We start from the raw sequence: 22,372 nt of genomic DNA on the forward strand, positions 1-22,372 counted from the left end.
CCTAGAGCTTTCATTTTCATTGCCTGTTTCAATGGGTGACATTCTTGCCAAATGCCAGAGCAAAGCCCACTCATACTCTAGCAGATAAGAAGATATATAAACAAGTAAGTACAGTATAATAAAAATATTACTACAGAAGTATCACTTTCACATAGCTATTTAATCATGATCAAAGTGAGAGCTAAGAAAAACAGTTGGAAGACAAAAGATGTGATGTGGATGGGGTGACTTATAGATAAAGATGGACAGATCAGGAACAGTCATCTTATGAAAGCTTTCTCTTCACATAGTGAAAGAAATTCTTAGAAGGTTATAAATATTGTTTTTACATACAAATGTGTTTCATATAATGCAAATATGAAATGATTACATATTAAATGCTTCCTGATTCACTAAATCATTTCAAACATGGGGATATTTGTAATTAATAAGCTTTTATAGTAAAATTATCATTTTCTGGTTTAATACTTATCTTTTTTAGGTTCTTGGGGGAAAAAGGAAAAACTGAGCAGGATTGTTCTCTTGGCTACTGCCCAAGTAAGGGGCTGAAGAAGAGAAACGGGTTGTTAGAGAGGGCTGGACATAAGCCCAACCCAGTCAACATGGACACAGAGCATGAGACAAGATGGAATAAAAACACCTGCTAAGACATACTGCCAACTCTGCTTTTCAGAGCACAGAATTAGGAAAGTCCTGTGCTCTGTGGGGTGAACACAAGACATGTATGCATTCTGGAGTTGTAAATTGTAGGACTTTGATACCTTTTCCTAAAGAAAATCCTGGGTTTTATATATAGTAGGCATAACAGATATAGAATAAATAAGATTATGTGACTATGTGAACCAATGGTTTCTAAATCTGGCTGTACTATCAAAATCATCTAGGGACAGTTTGAAAAACTGTAAATGCCTACCATCCACCCTAGATACTAGAATTCTCTCTCCCCATTTTAAAGTTCCTCAAGTGATTCTTGTGTAGCTAATCCAGCATGAGTCAGCACACCAGCACTTGGAAAAGGAAAATAAACTATTGCTTGATTATAATTTGTATTTAGTTTAAAATTCCTTATCAATTCACTTTATCTTAAAAATGATGTATATTGCTTTAAAACTTAATTTATAATTAATTATTAGAATTATTCTTCTAGGGATTAAAAATATTTACTTCATATTTTCTCAAAATTTTATCTCACTTTGTAATTGTAAAATTTTACATGATAAAAATGGAATTATCAATCAAAAGAAGAGAGGCAAAAAAAAAAAAAAAGAAGAAGAGAGGCTATTACTCAACAAAATTTGATAATTAGTTACCCATCTAGGAAAAAAGTCAGTTAGACCTTTTCCTTATACCTTACCCCAAATAAATTCCAGGATAACCAACAGTGCAAATAAAGAAAATTAAATAAAAACATATTAAATATGTTTTTAATCTCAGAATTGGAAGAGACCTTTTTAAATCAGATACAGATATTTTTAAAATTCCTAAAATCACTAAGATAAAGACACTTCAATAGAAAAATAGGGAAAAGGTGACCAATAGTTCTCACAAAAAAGGAAATAATAATGTCTATTAAAAGTATGAGATGCTATGGGTGCCTGGCTCAGTTGAAAGAACATACAACTCTTGGTCTCTGGGTCATGAATTTGAGCCCCATATGGTGTGGGAGAGATTACCTAAATAAGTAAAAAAAAAAAAAAGATTTATTACCTTAATAAATAAAACAACTTTAAAAAATAGTATGAGATGCTAAACTTCATTCATAATAATATAAACACACATGAAAACGGATACACACAATCATATACATGCACATAAAAAATAAATATAACTTTTAATCTCTCAAAACTGACAAATCAGTTTGATAATACAAAGTTTCATTAGAGTGTGGGGAACCTGAAACCTTCACACATTCCTTATAAGATGGCACAGCCTCCGTGGAGTACATCCAGAATTTTTAAAATACATACTGAAACCTAGAGAGATTCTGTATCTACAAAATTAGACTACAGCCATAGTCACAAGTATGCAAAATAACATAGTTACAAGAATATTCACTGTAGCATTAACAAAATTTAGAAACAATCCAAATACCCATCAAGAGGGAATTTGATAACATTATGTTGCCAGTAAAAAAGAATGAGGCAGCCTTATACTAAGATATAGAAGACTATACCATTATGTAAAAAAATTCAATATACATACTCTTTATTGTAAATCCTTCATATCTTTTGATTTTTGTATTATATGAGTATATTACTTATTTAAAAATTTACAGATGCAATTTTATGGCATTTCTGTCAAATATATATGCAATTTGATGGCAAATAGAATGCAATACTATAAAAATTATAATAATGGCATTATGGTGATCAGATTATGAGTTTTTATTTTTTAAACTGCCTTTAATGTTTTATATATTTACAAAAATATAAGGAAATGATAGTAAACTTCTTAAAAAACTATTCCTGGTCATTGTAGAGACTGTAAACTCCTGAAAAGAAAAAAACACATAAATGACAGTTCCTCATAAATGACAGTGGTGACCCCCCACCAAATAACCACTATTAACATTTAGGTGTGTTCCTATTTCTGTATGTGCTTGTAAGCTTGTGAATATGTCCATAATGTATAAAAAATAATATGTATCTACAAATATGTATATTTTAGAAGAAATGGTTGCAGTATATTCTTTACTGGTTTTTATACTTGGTATGAAGGATGTAAATGATGGTAGCTCCATAAAATAAAATGTAATACAGCAATTAAAATGAGGGTTCTGACTAATATTTTACATTTCATCTTTACAATATGTTTACTTTGGAGGTTTAATCAGCCTGACATTAAAAGATACATACTCCAGGGGAGCCTAGGTGCACAGTTGGTTAAGCATCCAACTCAGTTTCAGCTCAGGTCATGATCTCAGAGTTGTGAGATCTAGCTACACATCGCCTGCTGGGCTCTGTGCTCCAGGCAGAGTCTGCTTGGGACTGTCTCTGCCTCTCCCCATTGCCTTTCCCTCTGTGCACTTGCTTGTCCTCTCTTTCCAATAAATAAATAAATAAAACTTTTTTAATAAAGATACATACTCCAAAAATTTAAATATTCTTTCGACCAACACTATACTTGAAGTCCTAGTTATATAATCTAGAATATATTTTTCAACAAATAGAAAACTTAAATATAGTAATAAGTTACTATCACTAAAAGTGTACACCTTTAATAATCTACTCTTTGTCCTAATCATCTAGTAAAAGTAACCTAGCAAAACAAATGCTATTAGGAATTAAGGGGTGCTTCACTTTGTAGCCATCAGCAGGATAAGGATTAATTTAGAATCACTGTATTGTCATCTTCTCATTTTATAGTCACATTTTAGGTAGAGGATTAAAATAATGGTTTTTAAGGCTCTAGAATGGTATGAAAAGGGAATCAATTATACTAAAATGAATTAATTTTGAGAATTGTATTTGTGTTGACCAAAAAATACAAATCAAGGCAGGAGAAACAAATATACCAAGTAATTTATAATTCCATTACAAGTTCCAAAGAAGGTATTGCCTCAACATATGAATTCCACTTTCACATACTGAATTAGAGATGGAGTATATTTTCCTAAGTGTCGAGTTTGTATTAACTTGATAAAGAATATATGTATTTTCTTTCCATCTTAAAAACCTGCTGACAAATTTTGTCACAAAATGTGATCACAGAAAACAAGTCTTTATGTAAAATTTATAGACTACAGGTCTTGACTTGCAAAGCTTTTTAAAGTCCCCAATGTTGTTTATTCTCAATTCCAGACTTTCTTCATGTATGCTACTTTCCTTTTAGCTTTTATGCCTTTAGACATTCAAAATCAGACATTAAAACTTACATCTAATAAGTTTTCCCAGTTATATCCCATCCACCCCTTGCATCCTAATCCCATTTGTCAAAGTCAATTCTGCTTTCCTGCACTGAAAAATACTCAAGGTTAGAGATAATATTATACCTCATCATGTTTTTACATCTTCCCATAGTACCTACTTCATTGATCTACACATAGTAAGCACTTACTGAATGTATTTAGTGATTGTTTCAAGGATCCTACAAATCCTTGAGTTTACGGCACACATGTGAATTACTACAGGATAGAATTTAATATCTCCTTCCTCTTTGCAGGGAGATCAAAATGGGCGTTCAAAAAGCCAGCTAAAGTGTTCAATCTCCTTTATCATAATTCCTTTTAACAACTATGTTCCAATACTAAAATTATTTGATTTTTGCCAAGATCTTATTTGGAGAAGCTGTTAAATTCAATCCCATTTCATCAAACCATATTGTCCTCTTGTCCTCTTCCAACATGATTTTTTTTCCTCTTACACCACACTATGCTGTTCAGGATAAGCTGAGTGATCTATATTAACAAGTTAACCCCTGAACCTCAGCCGTTTAATGTAATAAATGTTTATATCTCACTCATGGTATGTTGTGGGTAGAGGTCTGCTCCATGGGGTTGCTCAGGGGTCTAGGCAAATGGAGGTTCCACTGTCTCAATGCCAGGTGGGAAAAGAGAGAGACATAGGGTTTCATGCCGCATGAAGACAAAGGAACTAAAACAAAAGGACAGGGAAAGGAGGGGCATGTGGACAGTGAGCAAGCAGTGATGGTCTCTGTCTGTCACCTTATAGAAAAGGAAGTCCAGTTTATAGAATGAGACAGATTGATCCACCATTGCTGGAGGGAAGCCACTTGGAAAGGAAGCAGCCTCTGGTGGAGAGACCAGTACCCAGTTGACAGTAAGCTAGGAAACCAGCACCTCAGTCCTATAACCACAGGGAACTGAATTCAGCCAGAACTTAAGTGACTAGACTCATTCTCAGAGCTTCCAAAAGAGAAGTGTGACCTTATGAGACTCTGAAAAAGGACCTACTGACTGCGAGTCAGTTGAACTGTGCAGCAATAAATAGGCATTTTATAAAGTTTTTAAGTTTGTTAAAATTTGTTATGGCAGTAATAGAAAAATCACACTACCTAACCCCACAACTCTCCCTTGGGGGATAGCTAAAAAAGAGAAAGATAACTTAAGGCCCAGGATTGGAGAGTAATCATGGAGATCCAAGGAGACGCCTACAGTAAAGCAACAGTGTTCTCTAAAATTCTTGAACTCCAGGCAAAAATATGTTTCTGGAAACCAAGAATGAATATTACCTCCTTCTACACATGTGTCTTCTCATAGGCTTTGTGATTTAAGGGAGAATGAGGTATCATCCTGAGATGATTTCCGAGGTGCAAATCTACCAAGATGCTCAACAACTTTTAATGATCTTTCTGTCTGGTTGGTGATTGGTAACTAGCAAGAAACTCACTATAATTAATGCCACAACTAAATATTAGATGTTTAAAAAATGAAAGGGAGCTTAACACTCCAATTTCTCTGAATCAAAGTATTCCAAAATACAAATATGCATGAGAGTGTGCACAAATGCAGAACCATTATGTACATACAATTTTTAAAGTTTCTTTTTCAGATTTTAATATATTTGTAGTAAAAATGTGTCTTAAAACAGTGTATACTCTTGAAATGGTGACATTTCTTCCCAAAAAGTAGTTTCTAAAGCAAAATTAGGGTTTTTTTTGGCGGGGGTTGGAGGTGAGTGGAGAAGTGGTATTTAACATTTTAAATAGTAATATGTGTCTTAGTTGGCTAGGGCTACAATAACAAAACACCACAGACTGGGTGACTTAAATAGAAAAAAATTTTTGACAGTTCTGGAGGCCAGAAATCTAAGATCAAGGTGTCAATAGGTCTTGTTTCTGCTGGGGCCTCTCTCCCTGCCTGGCAAATAGCAAACTTCTTGCTGTGTCCTCATGTAGCCTTATTCTGTGTACATGGAGATAGTTCTTTCTCTGCTATCTCTTCCTCTTCTTATAAGAATACCAGTGTGGGGACGACTAGGTGGCTCAGCAGTTTAGCACCTGCCTTTGGCCCAGAACATGATCCTGGAGTCCTGGGATCAAGTCCCACCTCGGGCTCTCGGCATGGAGCCTGCTTCTCTCTCTCTCTCTGCCTGTGTCTCTGCCTCTCTGTGTCTCTCATGAATAAATAAATAAAATCTAAAAAAAAAAAAGAAAGAAAAGAAAAGAATACCAGTGTGACTGAATGATGGCTCCATCCATATGACCTCATTTAACTTTAAATTATCCTCTCAAAAGACCTATCTCAAACCTAGTCACACTGAGAGTAAGGACTTCGATATATGAACTTCAGAGGGGTGAGCACACAATTTACTCCATAATATTTGGAAAACTGCTATTGGTTACCTAAGGAAAAGCAGAGCTAAAATGAAAATTAAATATTGCCTTCCCAGGAAGGACCTTCCCTACCATTTCCTGAGATGTTAGATGACTTTCTGATAGCCAAGGGACAGTGGGCACATTTCATCAGTTTAGCCATGGAAAAGATGGGTTACTGAGGCTGTTGATACTTCACAGAAAGGAATTCATATGGGTGGCAGCATGAGATGCTAGATCAGAGAAAATTTTTCTGAGAGGATTTATCTTGCAGAGTAATTTTCAACCATATCCCCAGCCACATGAACCTCACTTCCTTCTCGATAGAATTTTAAAGGTGTTTAGAAGCTTGTCACAAATAGTTTGTCTTGAAGTCAAAAAAAACATTTTAGAAGGACTCCTCAAGTCCTTCTTTGGACACCACCAAAGGACCAAAGTCCTTTGAAGGACACTATCAAAGTCATGGTGGTGACTTTGACTTTGTGGTGGATGAGAACACTCAAACACTCATACTCACTGACAGCATCAAGCTCCAGCCACATCTCTAGTTGAGTGCCACAGGGTTCTCTCCTTGGACCTGTCTTTTTTGAAACTTGGCATCACTGATTTGGATAAAGATGCAAAATACAATTATAAAATTTTCAATAGCAAAACACTGGGAGAGATAAATAATATGCTGAAGGAAAGATTCAAGGTCCAAAGAGACCTTGACAGGATGGAGTATTTGAACAAAACCAACACAATTAAACTAAATGAAAGGTTCTGAACTTTACAAAGGCAACTAACTATAAGGATGGAGTTGAGTAAAGTCTACTTAGCGAGGTGGTGGGGGAAGGGGGGAAGAATGTGCTGAAATTGGGAATCATGGAGACAAAAACATGCCAAAAGTAAGGCCCTATTCTGAAGCCCTCAGATGAGAAATGGCACAAAGTAAGAACTTGCTGGAGCTCAAATAAAAATTCCTGATGATATATTTCCCTCATCTACACTTCACTCCCAGCTCCTTGACTTCTGGTAAAGGGAACCACCAAGAATCCCATTTGTTTCCATTTACAGCAAACTAACACCAAGATTAAAGAATCAGCCTATCCCTCACCATGTATTCCAGAGTGAACTCAAGGTATCTGAGCCCAAGCATGCTGGACTGTCACACAGTCAGACTTGGTAGAGACTCTGGATACTCAGGTCTTTACCATGTGTTCCGAGTTGCCACTTCCCACTTCTCTGTCTGATGCCAAACCACAATCAAACCTAACTGCTTCAATTGTTCACACTTTTTGTGGTCTCTCCCACCTCTAGATATTTGCTCACACTGATTTTCTTCTCCCTCAAATACACTACCTTCTATCTTCTCTGAAATCCTACCTTCCTTTGGAGGTACACTGCAAATCCTGCCCTTGATGCAAAGTCATCCTATCTTTCCAGATTTCTCTTCTTACAATTCCAAGTAGCTTCCCCCTTTTCTGTATAATTTGTGAATGTTTACAGCAATTGAATATGCTTCTTTATGACATTCACCATCATCTTTCTTGTGGGGGAAGTTTTTCTCAACAGCAAGGCCTAGTCTTCCTCCTGGTGTTCACACAAGAAAGGACTGCCCAGCTTCTCTGCTTTGGTTGGCAGTCACATTCACCCTCTTAATCTGTTCCCTTCTCACCACAAGAGTGGCAAATGGCTCATCCATTAAGGCCTGAAAATACTAGTTTTTTCTTCTGTGAACTTTTGTCTGTGTATCCCAAGCAAAGATGATCATCATTCCTTTGTAGCACATCTTTACCTGGTACATACTGCTATTATATTTGTTTATAATATTGCAACTGCCATATTCTCTCAGTTGTAAAGCCATGTTTGAAAAAATAACAATGACTTATAAATACGATATAAAATCAAAGTATAAAAATCTTTAATATATGCGTTTTATGATTAAAGAATACAGTAATTATTAACATATATGGCCTTATCTAATAGTTAGCAGGTCCTCAGCTGGAGCAGGAATCATGTCTCATTCATCTTATTAGCAACATTTGCCCACCAGCTAGTATATAATACTGGATCAAGAGATATTTGCTGAGTGAATGAATGAATTGAACAAATAAGTTTTAGCTGGCTATAAATTTAACATGGTTCAACACTCTGGCCTGGCTGCTATGAAATTTAACTTATTACACTGCATCACATTAGGATGTTCAGATGACAGAAAGCAATAATCACAGAAAGATTCAATCGCGTTTGGAATATGGTGTTCAATATTGTCATCATATTAAGTATTTTAAAGGGGACAATGACCATCCAGGATGACCAGGAACACGTAAAGCAAGGCTGAAAGAACTGGGTAGATAAGCCTGCAAAAGACATGCAAGTGTAAAACATGAGAGCTATCTTCACACATCTCAAGGCCTGTTTTGTAGGTGTAAAAAGGCCTTACGTGTGGCGCTCTAGAGAACCAAAGACCAATACGATGACACTTCCAGAAATAGATTTGATTGTTTTTCTTCTTTTTTTTTTTTTTTTTTAGATTTGATTCTTTATACAAGATGCCCTTCATTACAAACCAGTGCTGTGAAGAAATGAACAGGTTGTCTTGCGATACAGTGAGCATTCCACCTCAGGATGTATCAAAGCAGAAACCTAATGGCTAAGAGTTAGTCAGCCCTAAAGACAATGGTAGACAAGATACCCCTCTGGTCTTCCTACAATTTCTAAATTCTTTGATCTTTATCAATGTTGATTCTTTTCCTGGAAAGGACAACTAGAACTACAGACACAATTTAAAAATGACAGGTAGTCTAGGGGATGACCTACAAGTTTCCAGTCCCAGCTCTAGTACAGATTATCAATGAAAATGTATCTACCCATCCATCCATCCATCCACTTATCTAACCAACACTTAATGAGTACCTGTTGAGTGCCAGCCACTGTCCCAAGTCCTAGAGATGCAGCAGCAACACAGCTACCATATTTGTGAACTTACTGTCTAGTGCAGACATTAATAAGCACACATAAATACAAAGTATAGTTCATGGTAAGTGCTATGAAAAAAGCCACAGGATGCTAGAAGAGCCAGCTGAGCTAGTTGCAGGATTCAGAAAAGGTTCAGGAAAGGCTGCCTTGATGCAAGACATCTATCCTCTCCATTAATCCACAGTTATTGGAATGAAACTGGGCCGAAGATGTTTGCCTCACCAAGACTATGAGCTTAGGGTTTGCGATCTGGGGCACCCATTGTCTCTTGTAGCCCTGGTCAAGGTTCCCTGACCTCTATAAACCAAAATGGGAAGTACAACAGCCCCTAGGGTCATAAGGCTGGGAGATCATGCTTATGATCCCAGTGTCTGCCACAGAGTAAATCTCCAATAACTGGCAACTAGTGTTATTAAAATAAATAGGAAATACCCTGAGTGCTTAGAAACTTCCACATACATTCTAGGTCTTTTTTTGTTTTTTTTAAACTCTTCTAATTATGTCGGACTTGTAAAATCCCTGGACTATTTGGTGAGAGGGGATAATAAGATAACCAGAGGATGTGGTGGCACTTTAGCTCACCTGAGGGCATTGACTTCAATTTCCATTCTGTATTTCCTGCCTTAGAGGTAGCCATCTGCTTGAAGATGAAAACCATCCTTCCTTCTTTTTTCATGTCCAACCCTTTCTTTATTCTCTTTAGAAATCAGGGAGTTGGGGGTACCTGGGTGGCTCAGTGGTTGAGCATCTGCCTTCAGCTCAGGGCGTGATCCCAGGGTTCTGGGATCAAGTCCTGCATCAGGCTCCTCGCAGGGAGCCTGCTTCTCCCTCTGCCTGTGTCTCTGCCTCTCTCTGTGTGTCTCTCATGAATAAATAAAAATATATATATATTAAAAAAAATCAGAGAGGATTAGAAAGGACACTTCTGGGGAAACTAGACCACCTCTGTCTCAACCCATGCAGCCACCAAATGAAAATGCACAGCAGCGGCTCCCTGGTGTTCCAGGAGGAGAACAGCCCTGTATGAATAAATAATCCACATTTCAAGCAGGATTATGGATATAAATGAAAGACGAAAAGCACATCGGGGCACTAATTCGTCACACATCTCCACACAAAAAGCACAGTCTTGTTTTTCTCGTCATCCCTAGCTTACCCCACTTCCCACTGCACTATGTGGTCACACATGCACAGCACTGGAAAAAATAAATAAAGGAAAAAGTGGGTCAGAGAGAGAGAGAGTCTCCAGACTGACAGGCGATTTGTGTGGATCTGTGAGTGCCATCTACCTCCTCCTCTCCTGTCAGCACTCTGGAGCCCCCCGAACTTTCAGGGTCAGACGATCTCCACCGGGAACTTGGCGATCACCTCAGCAAGTGGTGTCACAGCACCCGGCCATAGCCTCGCTGAAACCTGTCCCTGCACGGGTTCTCCTGTTATCTCCCACTTGTCTGGATAGCTAATACAGCTCCCACAGTTGCTATATGCCATTAGGTCAGAGCAATGAAAACGAATGCCATTTTCTTGATGGTTTATGCAGAATTGCTGTAATTTGAAGCAAGCCTCCGAGGTCCTGCATCGTCCCCCTGTCTCTTTCCCCCACCCCATCACCCCATCACCCCCCCTTCCCTGGCTGCACCTGTACCCCCAACCCCTCCCACCCCCTTGTCTCTGTCTTTCTTCTCCCTTTTCATACTGAATATATTGGGGCCCTGGCGGGCTGCCATCCTAACTGCACATTAGAAATGGTAGAGTTTTCCTCTATCTGATTCTATAAAATGAGTTCACCAGAAGGTGCAGACCCAGCACATTCGTGGTTTTTCCTATAAATTACTTTAACACTGTGTCCAATCATATATATAATTTCAGATTTTCAATTTCAACTCACTGCTGTGTCAGCACAGACTCCACTGATATGTCTAACGTATTTAGCTTAAAATGAAACGGATGGCATTTCATTACCAGGAAGATAATATTTTTGAATATGTTTCCTGCATGGCGGGATCCATCATTATTCTGCCATTTTATGTTCAGCGTGTGTAATAGCTTTTTAATGCTTTGACGTATTTTATTTATATATGTAATATTTTTCTAATACCATAGGACAGTTTAACTCATTGGACACATTAGAAAATCTTAATTGAATGCTTTTAAATATTAGCGAGGGGGAAAGGCTGATATTTTTATTTAGAATTTTGTCAGGAGTAACAAAAAGAGGCACAAAAATTGTTCAGCCTTATTATTTTCCTTCACTTATTCTCCCCATCCTCCACACCCCCACTCAGTGATCTCCCCATAAATATACACACTTTGGAGAGGAAATAAAAAGATAAAGAAAGATCCCCTCATCCCCTGAGACTTAGGAGCTGTCAGGGTGAAAGCGAGGAACACGAAAAATATTGAGCAAGCCCTAGTGTGAATGACAGGAGCACTCTCATTGGTGGAAGCTTCTGACAGTGCTGAAATCTTTAATACCAGGTTCCCAGCTCTTTGACCAAAGTCATGGAATGTTTAAAAGGAGACTTCTTCTCAAAAGCTGCCTTTGCAAAGAAAATGCAAAGGAAAGTATTTTGCTTTAAAAACTTGCAGGTAGCTGACTTCGCTGAAGGCATTTCAAATTAACGGGTAAGTGCCAGAGAGAGCACTTTCTTCTGGTTCTTTCCCCACATCTATCTATCAAAGCAGCACCTTACTGCTGGAAAGGAAGGTGCTCCAAAGGAAAGATCTGGAAGTCAATAGGGGAGAGGTGCTTGGCCTTCCTCGCTTCAAGTCAACGCAGCTCAGTAAGCGGCCTGCGGGCCTCTTACTCCAAAGGAAAGATCTGGAAGTCAATAGGGGAAAGATGCCTGGCCTTCCTCGCTTCAAGTCAACGCAGCTCAGTAAGCAGCCTGCGGGCCTCTGCACTGTACTGGGGGCCTAGGAATGGAAGGATGGGAGACCTAGCATTTTCTTTGTAGGAGGAGCTCTGCCTTTCCAGTATGTCCACATGCATATACTTCCCCCAGCTTTACTGAAGCATAACTGACAAATAAAATCATGTATATCCACAGTACATGAAAGTGTACAACATGCCTTTGCTGTATTTACAGTGCAACCGCTATTTATCTAACTGCTACTCCTAGCTCTTCCTAGGGAAGAGCAAATAGACACAATTCTAATTCTAGGCCACCTCTGATCACCTAGGGCACCCTGAGCCAGTTACTGTAGTCCTCTGGGCACTAGAGCATTTCTCTATAAAACAGAGCTACTCATTTCTGCCTTGGAGGTGGCTGCAAGAATAAGAGGCATCTAACACAATCCATGGCTTACACAGTAGATGCACTATGACAATCATTTTTCTTATAATTAACAACTTGCTTTGTTGTTAAAAGTAAGCCAATCTTGTCCTTCCTCGCCCCTTCAAATTCACCAGTCTAAAACAGTAGACTCTAATCTGCATGCTGATAAAATAGCCTCTTTCCTATAAATAAAAGTTGGCATAAAAGCACAAACAATTACAGTATTTCATTTATTCTAACAAAGCTCCATCTGGAATGAAACTCTCCAAGTTTTGCCTGAGGATATTTTAAAGAGGTTTTTCTGACTTGCTGGTTTTTCCCCCTATGTTTGTTTACCACCTTTTTCTTAAAAGAGTAGAAAATTATAGCACAAAACTCCTTAAAACAGAACCTGCAACTAACAATTCCTTGGATCAATGTAGATACTTCAAAGTTCTTGTAATTTTTCTACCTCTCAAAGAGTTGGTAAAATTAACACTATGAAGGCAATCATATAATATATTATCAAATTAGCATGTACCTTTTTTTTTTTTTTGAGAGAGAGAGAGAGAGAGAGAGAGAGAAAGCATGCAAGCAGGGAGGGAGAGGCAGAGGGAAACAGAGAGAAAATCCCAAGCAGGCTCCACACTCAGGGCAGAGCCTCAAGACCCTGAGATCATGACCTGAGCCAAAATCAAATCAGATTGGGCCACACCTCTAACATGTACCTCCTAAATTTACATGATGTTAAATGTCAAATATATTTCAATAAAAAACAAATGGGAAAACAATACTCTAGGAAAGAGGGGAGCACTTTTCTGTGAAGGTTAAGTATTTCCAGCTTTGTTGGCTCAATTCTGCACTTGAGCAAAAACAGATATAGAATATACAGGAAGAAGGAATACCCCTATGGTCTAATAAAACTTCATCCACAAAAACAGGCAACTGGCAGCAGGCCTTAGTTTGCAGACTGACCTCTGATCTAGGACATAAATATACCTAATTTTTGCATTTCTCAAAGACTTAAAAGTCCCAAAGTAGAGAATCACAAAATCAAGTGCAGAGAAAAGGAAATGTCAACAATATAATCCTTTAAGTTGGGCAAGGGATGATGAGATGAGCACTGGGTGTTACACTATATGTTGGCAAACTGAATTTAAATATTTTTTTAAAAGTTGGGCAAGGGATTTTAAGTCTCTCATTATTGGACTCTGTATCATCTATTATTCTCACATCTAATCATTTTGATATTCATGATTTTATAGAAAAATTTGCTAAAAATAAGTTTCTGTTTTTCACACCAAGCCTCTATTATACACAGCTCAAAGTTAACCCAATTTACTGATGACCAGTTAGACAATTGTATTCAAGACAAAAAACATCATTCCACAAACTCCACTGAACAATCATTACATGCTAGACACTGGCAAAAAGCAGAGAATAAATAAATAAAAGCCACTTTCACACATTTAATGTTTGAGTGGAAGGAAAACAATATATCCTTAAACAGGTCAACAAAAAGACAAACTGATTCAAACCAGTAAGTACTAATGACAATCAAAAAAGTTAGTGTGACAGAAAGGAATGGATTTAGGGACAAGGGGGAGTCCTGAGAGTGTGTGGTCTCTTTCAGGAGGAGGCATGATCTGAGATCTGCCTCTCAGAAGGACAAAAGTGACCAGGGTCAGCCCTCTGAAGAGCTAGAAATAACAATGCAAAAGTCATGAGCCAAAATAAAAGAGCTTAGCAAGTAGAAAGAAAATCAAGGAAGCCAGCATGGTTGGAATACAGGAAATGACACAGTCACATAGGCAGATATATTTTGTTCTCACCAAAAGAAAAGTGTTTGCACTGGTGAGTTCCCAGTTATAATATCTGTTGACAACTTTGAAGAAATCATCTTGAAGTGACTCTATGAGTCTACTAGAGAATAAAAATCAGAAATTCCTAATTACTTTGTTACAGGCCTCCTTTATGAGCCCCACTTCTAAATTCCTGCTGTTCTAAAAAGGTAGAAAAGTTTAGATAGGCATGTGCAGATCAGCTTTGCCTTATTTTGCATTGCTCTTTCAGGAACCAAAGCAGAAGCTATTTGATAATATTCCACTTCAAAGTTATATGGCACTTTTCATCTAAGAATATCAGAGCACTCTGTTGCAATTAAATTATTAATCCTCATGACAACCCCATCAAGAAAGTATCTGCTTTATTATCAGTAAGAACACTTGGCATTTACATGCTCATCTTGAGGATGCTACTCAATCATACGCAGGTAATTAATGCATACAACACATTCAGAAGGCAGGTCAGCATTCCGGTTTTCAGTTACAGATAAAAAAAAAAAAAACCTGCGTTCCCAAAAGGATGAGGTATTTCTAGCCAATTTGTCCAAATGAGAGTAGTATTAGAAATAGCTTGATGCCTTGATCTTAGTTAAGAATCAATCACTTTTCCACCTATCCCTTACCCCCTCCACATATACACCCAGCTTCACTACAGCTCTGCCAAGCTGGCCAGGCAAGCACCCTGTCCCCAAGCACTGTTCCACTGTGGTCCTATCAAAGCCAGCCTATACATACAGCCCATACAGAGATACCCCTTGAGCACCTTCCTCTGGTGGCCAAGGGGAATTGTGTTCTGGGCTGCATGTGTCTAAAACAATTGAAGAAATAGTTCTCAGCAGACTACCATCCTCAGGGCACTGCATAGACAGCAGACTGGTCTTCCTGTGAATAAGGTTGATTTGCTTAACCTGAAGCTTTAGCCAAAGGGGCAGGCTTCAAGTCTACCACACATCTTGGGGTGATAGAAGTGCTCTTGGGGAACATAGGCTGAGAACAGCACCTGTGAGTTCTCACCTGGCCTTGTTACAGCTCACCAATACCTCCCAAAAGGGAGCCCACAGTTTTGCATCTCTCATGAAGGGAACACCTCTTGATGGTTCAGTATAGAGGCCAGCATGGTGTACAACTACAGCCCTACAGAACTTAAATCTACTGTCTAAGGGCCTACTTTCCAATTAGCCTGAAGCTTGGCGCTAACTGAAATCCCTCTTTCTGGAATACTCACAAGTCTTGGCACACCCTCGATAACTAAAACCTACCAAAAAAAAAAAAAAAAGAAAAATCAGCTTGCTTAGACAATCACAAAGGTTCAAGAGACAATCAAGAGCAAGGGCAAGGTTAAACAATAAGGTGCATCTCTTACACAAGGTCTGCAGGCCTGGGAGAGATAGCTGTCTCACCTAATACACAGAATGCATAGAAACACAGAGAGACAAAGAAAGTGAGGAGAGAGGAATGAGGAATGTGTTCCAACAAAAGAATGAGATAGAACCCCAGAAAAAACCTTAACGAAACAGTGATAAGGAATTTTAATATAAATTATGATAAAGAATTCAAAGTAATGGTCTTAAAGATGCCCACCAAATTTGTGGGAAAAATGGATGAACACTTCAAAAACTTCAACAAAGAGATAGAAAACATAAGAAAGTACCAAAAACATCACAGACTGAAAAATATAAAATTGAGCTGAAAAACACACTAAAGAGGTTCAACAAAATAGATGAAGCAGAGGACAGAATCGGTAACCTGGAAGACCACACTGTGGAACAAACAGAAACAGAGCAACAAAAAGAAAACAGAATTTTAAAAAAATGAACACAGATTGGGTGCCTGGGTGGCTCAGTCAGTTAAGTATCTGCCTTCAGCTCAGGTCATGATCCCAGGGTCCTAGGATTGAGCCCCTCATCGGGCTCCCTGTTTCTCCTCTTTTCCTTCTGCCTGGCCTGTGTGTGCGTGCTCTCTCTCTCTCTCTCTCTCTCTGTCTCTCTCAAATAAATAAATAAATAATGAAGCCAATGGGACAACATCAAGAGAAATAACATTTGCATTATAGGGCTCCCATAAGGATAAGGGGGCAGGGGCAGAAAACATATTTGAAAAAATAATAGGTAAGAACTTCCCTAGCCTAGGTTAGGAAACAAACACTCATATCCAGGAAGCACGGACTTCCAAAGAAGATAAACCCAAAGAGACCTACACTAAGAAGCATAATAATTAAAATGTCAAAAGTTAAGGACAAGGAGAGAATCCCAAAAGTGGCAAGAGAAAAAAATGTTACATATAAGGGAAATCCTATAGGACTAACATCAGATTTCTCAGCACAAACTTTGAGGCCAAAGGGGAGTGATTTGATATATTCAAAATACTGAAAGGAAAAAAAAATCCCAACCAAAAATACTCTACCCAGTAAGAATTAAATTCAGAACTGAAAAAGAGGCAAAGATTTTCCATACAAACAAAAGCTAGTGCGATCATTAAACCAGCATTACAGGAAGTTTTAAAGGAACTTAAGCTGAAAAGAAAGGGCATTAATTAATTACTAACAAGAAAAGATATGAAAGTAAAAATCTCACTGATAAAGTTAAATATATAGTAGAGGTAGTGGATTAATGACTTATAAAGTTAATATGAAAGTTATAAAACAAAAGTAGTATAAACACACATAACTATGATAATTAGTTATGGGATACACAAAATAAGATGAAAATATGGTATCAAAATTATAAAATGTGGAGTGCTTTCAAACTTACTATCAACTTAAAACATGTTTTTATATATACAGACTGTTGAAGATAACCCTCATGGTAACCACAAAGCAAAAAGCCAGACTAAATACTAAAATGATGAGAGAGGAATCTAAGCATAACAACAAGAGAAAGTCATCAAACCACAAGAGAAGGAACAGAGACAAAATACAAACAGACAAAAAACAACAAAATGGCAATAAGTACATACCTGACAATAATTACTTTAAATGTAAATGGACTAAATTCTCCAAATAATACACAGCAGCTTAATGGATTAAAATACACACACACACACATACACACACACACACAGACCCACCTACATGCTGCGAATAAGAGACTCACTTTATTTTTTTTTAAAGATTTATTTATTTATTCATTCAGAGAGAGCAAAGAGAGAGGCAGAGACACAGGCAGAGGGAGAAGCAGGCTCCATCCAGAGAGCCCGATGTGGGACTCGATCCTGGGTCTCCAGGATCACACCCCAGGCTGCAGGCGGCGCTAAACCACTGCGCCACCGAGGCTGCACAGAGACTCACTTTAGATGTAAGACATATGCCTACTAAAAGCAAAGGGGTAGAAAAAGATGTTTTATGGAAACGGAAACTGAAGAAAGCAGAGGTAGCTATACTGATATTAGGAAAAAAAAAAAAAAAAACCTTAAAAATGAAGACTGTAGGGACGCCTGGGTGGCTCAATGGTTGAGCATCTGCCTTCGGCTCAGGATGTGATCCCAGAGTCCTGGGATCGAGTCCCACATCGGGTTCCCTACATGGAGCCTGCTTCTCCCTCTGCTTGTCTCTCTGCCTCTCTCTATGTCTCTCATGAATAAGTAAATAAAATATTTTAAATAAAATAAAATAAAGACTGTAGTAAAAGACAAAGTAGGCACTGCATAATGATAAAGGGGTTACTCTAGCAAGAAGATATAACATTTGTAAATATTTACCTACCCAACTTAAGAGCATCTAAATATATAAAGTAAATACTAACAGAACTAAAGGGGGGAATTAATGGCAGTAAAGTCATAATAAGAGATTAAAATAGTCCACTTGCATCAATGGTTAGAACATCCAGACAGAAAATAATGAGGCATCAATCCTTAAACCACACATTAGATCACATGAACTAGATAAACAGAAAATTCCCTCCAAAAGCAGTAGAATATGCATTCTTCTCAAATGCAGATGGAACATTCTCCAAGGCAGAGGACATGTAAGGTCATAACACAAGTCTCAATAAATTTAAGAAGGCTGAAATCATATCAAGCATCTTTTCCAACTATAAGAGTACAGAACTAGAAATAAATTACAAAAAGAAAATGGAAAAAATCATAAATACATGGAGATTAAATAATATGATACTGAAAAGCAACTGTGTCAATGAAAAAAAACACAGAAGAAATAAAAAAAAAATACTTGAGACAAATTAAAATGAAAATATCACATACCAAAATCTAGAAGATGCAGCAAAAGCAGTACTAAAGGGCAAGTTCACAGCAATACAGGCCTACCTCAAGAACCAAGAAAAATATCAGACACACAATATAAGAATAAGGGAAGTCCAAAATTAGTAGATGAAAGGAAATAATAAATATAAGAGCACAAATAAATAAAATAGAAACTAAAAAGATACTTAAAAAGATCAAGGAAAGAGCTCATTCTTTGAAAAAATGAATAAAATCAACAAACCTCTACTGAGACTTAGTAAGAAAAAAGGGAAAGGGCTCAAATAAAAGAATAAATGAAAGAGAAGTTACACCTGATACCAAAGAAATACAAAAAAATCTTAAGAGACTACTATGAATAATTATACATCAATGAATTGGGCAACCTAGAAGAAATGGATAAATTCCTAGAGACATACAATCTTCTAAGATTGCACCATGAAGAAATACCAAATCTGAATAAAACTATTACTAGGATGGAAATCAAATCAGTAATCAAAACATTCCCAATTAAATCTGAGATCAGATGGCCTCACTAAGGAATTCTAGTAAACATTCAAAGATTTTATATACATCCTCCTAACACTATTTCAAAAATTTTAAAGGAAAGAACACTTCCAAATTCATTTCATGAGGCCAGCAAAACCTTGATTCCAAAACTAGACAAACCCACCCCCCACACACACAGAGGAACATAAATGGAAAAGCCTTCAACAAAATATTAGCAAACCAAATTCAACAATACATTAAAAGGATCATACAACATGATCTGGTGGGATTTATTCTAGGAATGCAAGGATGGTTTAATAACTGCCATCAACCAACATGATACACACATTAATAAAATGAAGGATGAAAAATATGATCATCTCAATAAATGCCAAAAATCATTTAACAAAATTCAACATCCATTTATGATTAGCATTCTTAACCAAGAGCACTGAAAGGAAACATACCTCAACATAATAAAGGCCATATAGGACAAGCCCACAGCTAACATCATGCTCAACTAAAAGCTAAAAAATTTTCCCTTATGATCAGAAACAAGATAAGGATGCCCACTCTCACCACTTTTGTTCAACATAAGATTGGAAGTTCTTAGCTAGAATAATTAGGCAGGAAAAAGGCATCCAAATTGGAAAGGAAGAAGTAAAATTGTCATTATTTACAATCTACATGACTCTGATATATAGAAAACCCTAAAGAATCAAAACAGTGTTGGACTAATAAACACAAAAGTGTTGGACTAATAAACAAATTCAGTAAGATTGAAGCATACAAAATCAACATATATGCAATCAAAAATCTGTTGCATTTTTATACCCTAAAGATGAACTATAAAAGAAATTAAGAAAACCATCTCATTTATAATTGCATCAAAAAGAATAAAATATCAAAAAAAAAAAAAAAGAATAAAATATCTAACAATTTTACCAAGGTTGCAAAAGATCTGTACACTGAAAACTGGAAGTCACTGATGAAACAAAGTGAAAGTGACACAAACAAATGGAAAGATATTCCACACTCGTGGATTAGAAGAATATTTCTAAAATGTCCATATTCTTTGAAGCAATTTACAGATTTAAAACAACCTGTATCAAAATTCCAATGGCGGGGATCCCTGGGTGGCTCAGTGGTTTGGCGCCTGCCTTCGGCCCGGGGTGCGATCCTGGGGTCCCGGGATCGGGTTCCGCGTCAGGCTCCCAGCGTGGGGCTTGCTTCTCCCTCCTCCTGTGTCTCTGCCTCTCTCTCTCTCTTTCTCTCTCTATCATGAATAAATAAATGAATCTTTAAAGAAAAAAAAAATTCCAATGGCATTTTTCACAGAAACAGAACAATCCTAAAATTTGTATGTCCATAAAAGACCCAGAATAGCCAAAGAATTCCAGAGAAAAGGGATGAAGCTAGAGGCATCCCACTCCCTGATTTCAAACTTCACTACAAAGCTATAGTAATCAAAACAGTATGGTCTCTGCCTCCCTCCCTCTCTCTCTCTCCTCTCTCTCTGTGTGTGTCTCTCATGGATAAATAAAATCTTTAAAAAAAAAAAAAAGAATGAGGAAAGATTAGTCTTGTCAGGAAATGGTGTTGAGAAAAGTGGACAGCCACATGCAAACGAATGGAACTGGTACACAAAAATTAACTCAAAATGGATTAAAGACTTAAATATAAAACCAGAAACCATAAAATCCCTAGAAGAAAGGTGGTAAGCTCCTTGATATTGGTCTTAGCAGTACCTTTTTTAATCTAACTGCAGAAGCAATGGCAATAAAAGCCTAAGTAAGCAAATGGGACTAGATCAAAGTAAAAAGCTTCTGCAGAGTAAAGGAAACCATAACAAAATAAAAAGACTACCTACTGACTGGGAGGAAATATTTGCAAATCATATCTGACAAGGGCTTAATATCCTAAATATATAAGGAACTCCTATGACAGGGTTGCCTGGATGGAGCAGTCGGTTAAGCATCTGACTCTTGGTTTTGGCTCAGATGATGATCTCAGGGTCCTGAAATCAAACCCTGCATTGGTCTGCACTCAGTGTGGAGTCTGCTTGTGCCTCTCCCTTCCCCTATTTGTGTGCATTCTCTTTCTCCTTCTCTCTCTCCCTGTCTAGTTAATAAATCCTAAAAAAAAAAAAAAAAAAATCTCATCAACAACAACAACAACAAAGAAGGATCTGAGTAGACATTTTTCCAAAAAGGACAAACAGATTTTCAACAGGCACATGAAAAGATGCTCAACATCACTAATAATGAGGGAAATGCAAATCAAAACCACAAGGAGATATCACCTCACATCTGTCAGAATGGCCATTATCAAACAACAAAAAATAACAAGCATTGGAGAGGATGTGAAGTTAAAGGAAGTCCCATGTTGGTGGAAATACAAATTAGTGCAGCCCTATGGAAAACAGTTAGCAGCCCCCTCAAAAAATTAAAAATAGAAGAACTACAATACAGAAATTCCACCTCTGGGTATTTATCTGGGGAAAACAAAAACACTAAGTTAAAAAACATATGCACCACTGTGTTCACTGTGGCATGACTTGCATAAGGCAAGATATGGAAACAACCATAATTTCCATCAATGGATCAAGATGTGGTGTATATAAACCATGGAATACTGCTCAGCTAATAAAAGTGAAATCTTGCTATTTGTGACAACATGGACAGACCTTGAGAGTATTATGCTAAGTGGAATTAAAAAAAAAAAGACAAATATCATATGATTTCACTTATCTCTGGAATCTAAAAGAAACAACACAAATAAACAAAACAATACTCACAGAGAACAGAGAACAGACTGATAGTTGCCAGAGGGGAGGGAGTGAAATGGGTGAATGAGATCAAGAGGTACAAACTTCCAGCTATAAAATGAGTCATGGGGACATAATGTACAGTATAGGAACTATAGTCCATGATACTGTATCAAAAATCTGAAAATTGCCTAGAGTGTAAATCTTAAAAGTTCCCATCACAAGAAAAAAGAAATGTAACTGTGCATGGTAGATGGTAAACTGACTTAATGTGGCGATCATTTTACAATATATACAAATGTTGAAGCATTATGTAGTACACCTGAACTAATATGTTGCTGTATCTCAATTATACTTCAATAAAAAATAATCACTTCATGCACTGCACTCTCAAATATTTAAGTACCTATAGTTGTGTAACTGTTTATAAAGTCATCACCTAGATAGGAATCGACCAGAACCCAGCCTTTTAAAATATTTCCCATAATAATGCCCCCTGGAGCAATTTCAAGTTTGCCTAACATTTTCACACACATTTCTCAGTTGACCTTCACTATGACTTTATGAGTCAGACTGGATGTTGATGT

At 37.3% G+C, this 22,372-nt stretch overlaps 1 long non-coding RNA gene across 1 annotated transcript in view; it reads right to left on the reverse strand.

The window, feature by feature from the left end:
* Nucleotides 1-1,289: 1,289 nt before the first annotated feature.
* Nucleotides 1,290-22,372, reverse strand: part of LOC119870829 — a 28,443-nt gene continuing 7,360 nt past the window's right edge. Inside the window, exon 3 of the long non-coding RNA XR_005354100.1 lies at nucleotides 1,290-2,491. This is a non-coding gene — a long non-coding RNA (uncharacterized LOC119870829). The remainder of the gene's footprint in view (nucleotides 2,492-22,372) is intronic.

Source organism: Canis lupus, chromosome 1 (assembly GCF_011100685.1).
Source record: "Canis lupus familiaris isolate Mischka breed German Shepherd chromosome 1, alternate assembly UU_Cfam_GSD_1.0, whole genome shotgun sequence".
Taxonomy (NCBI): domain Eukaryota; kingdom Metazoa; phylum Chordata; class Mammalia; order Carnivora; family Canidae; genus Canis; species Canis lupus.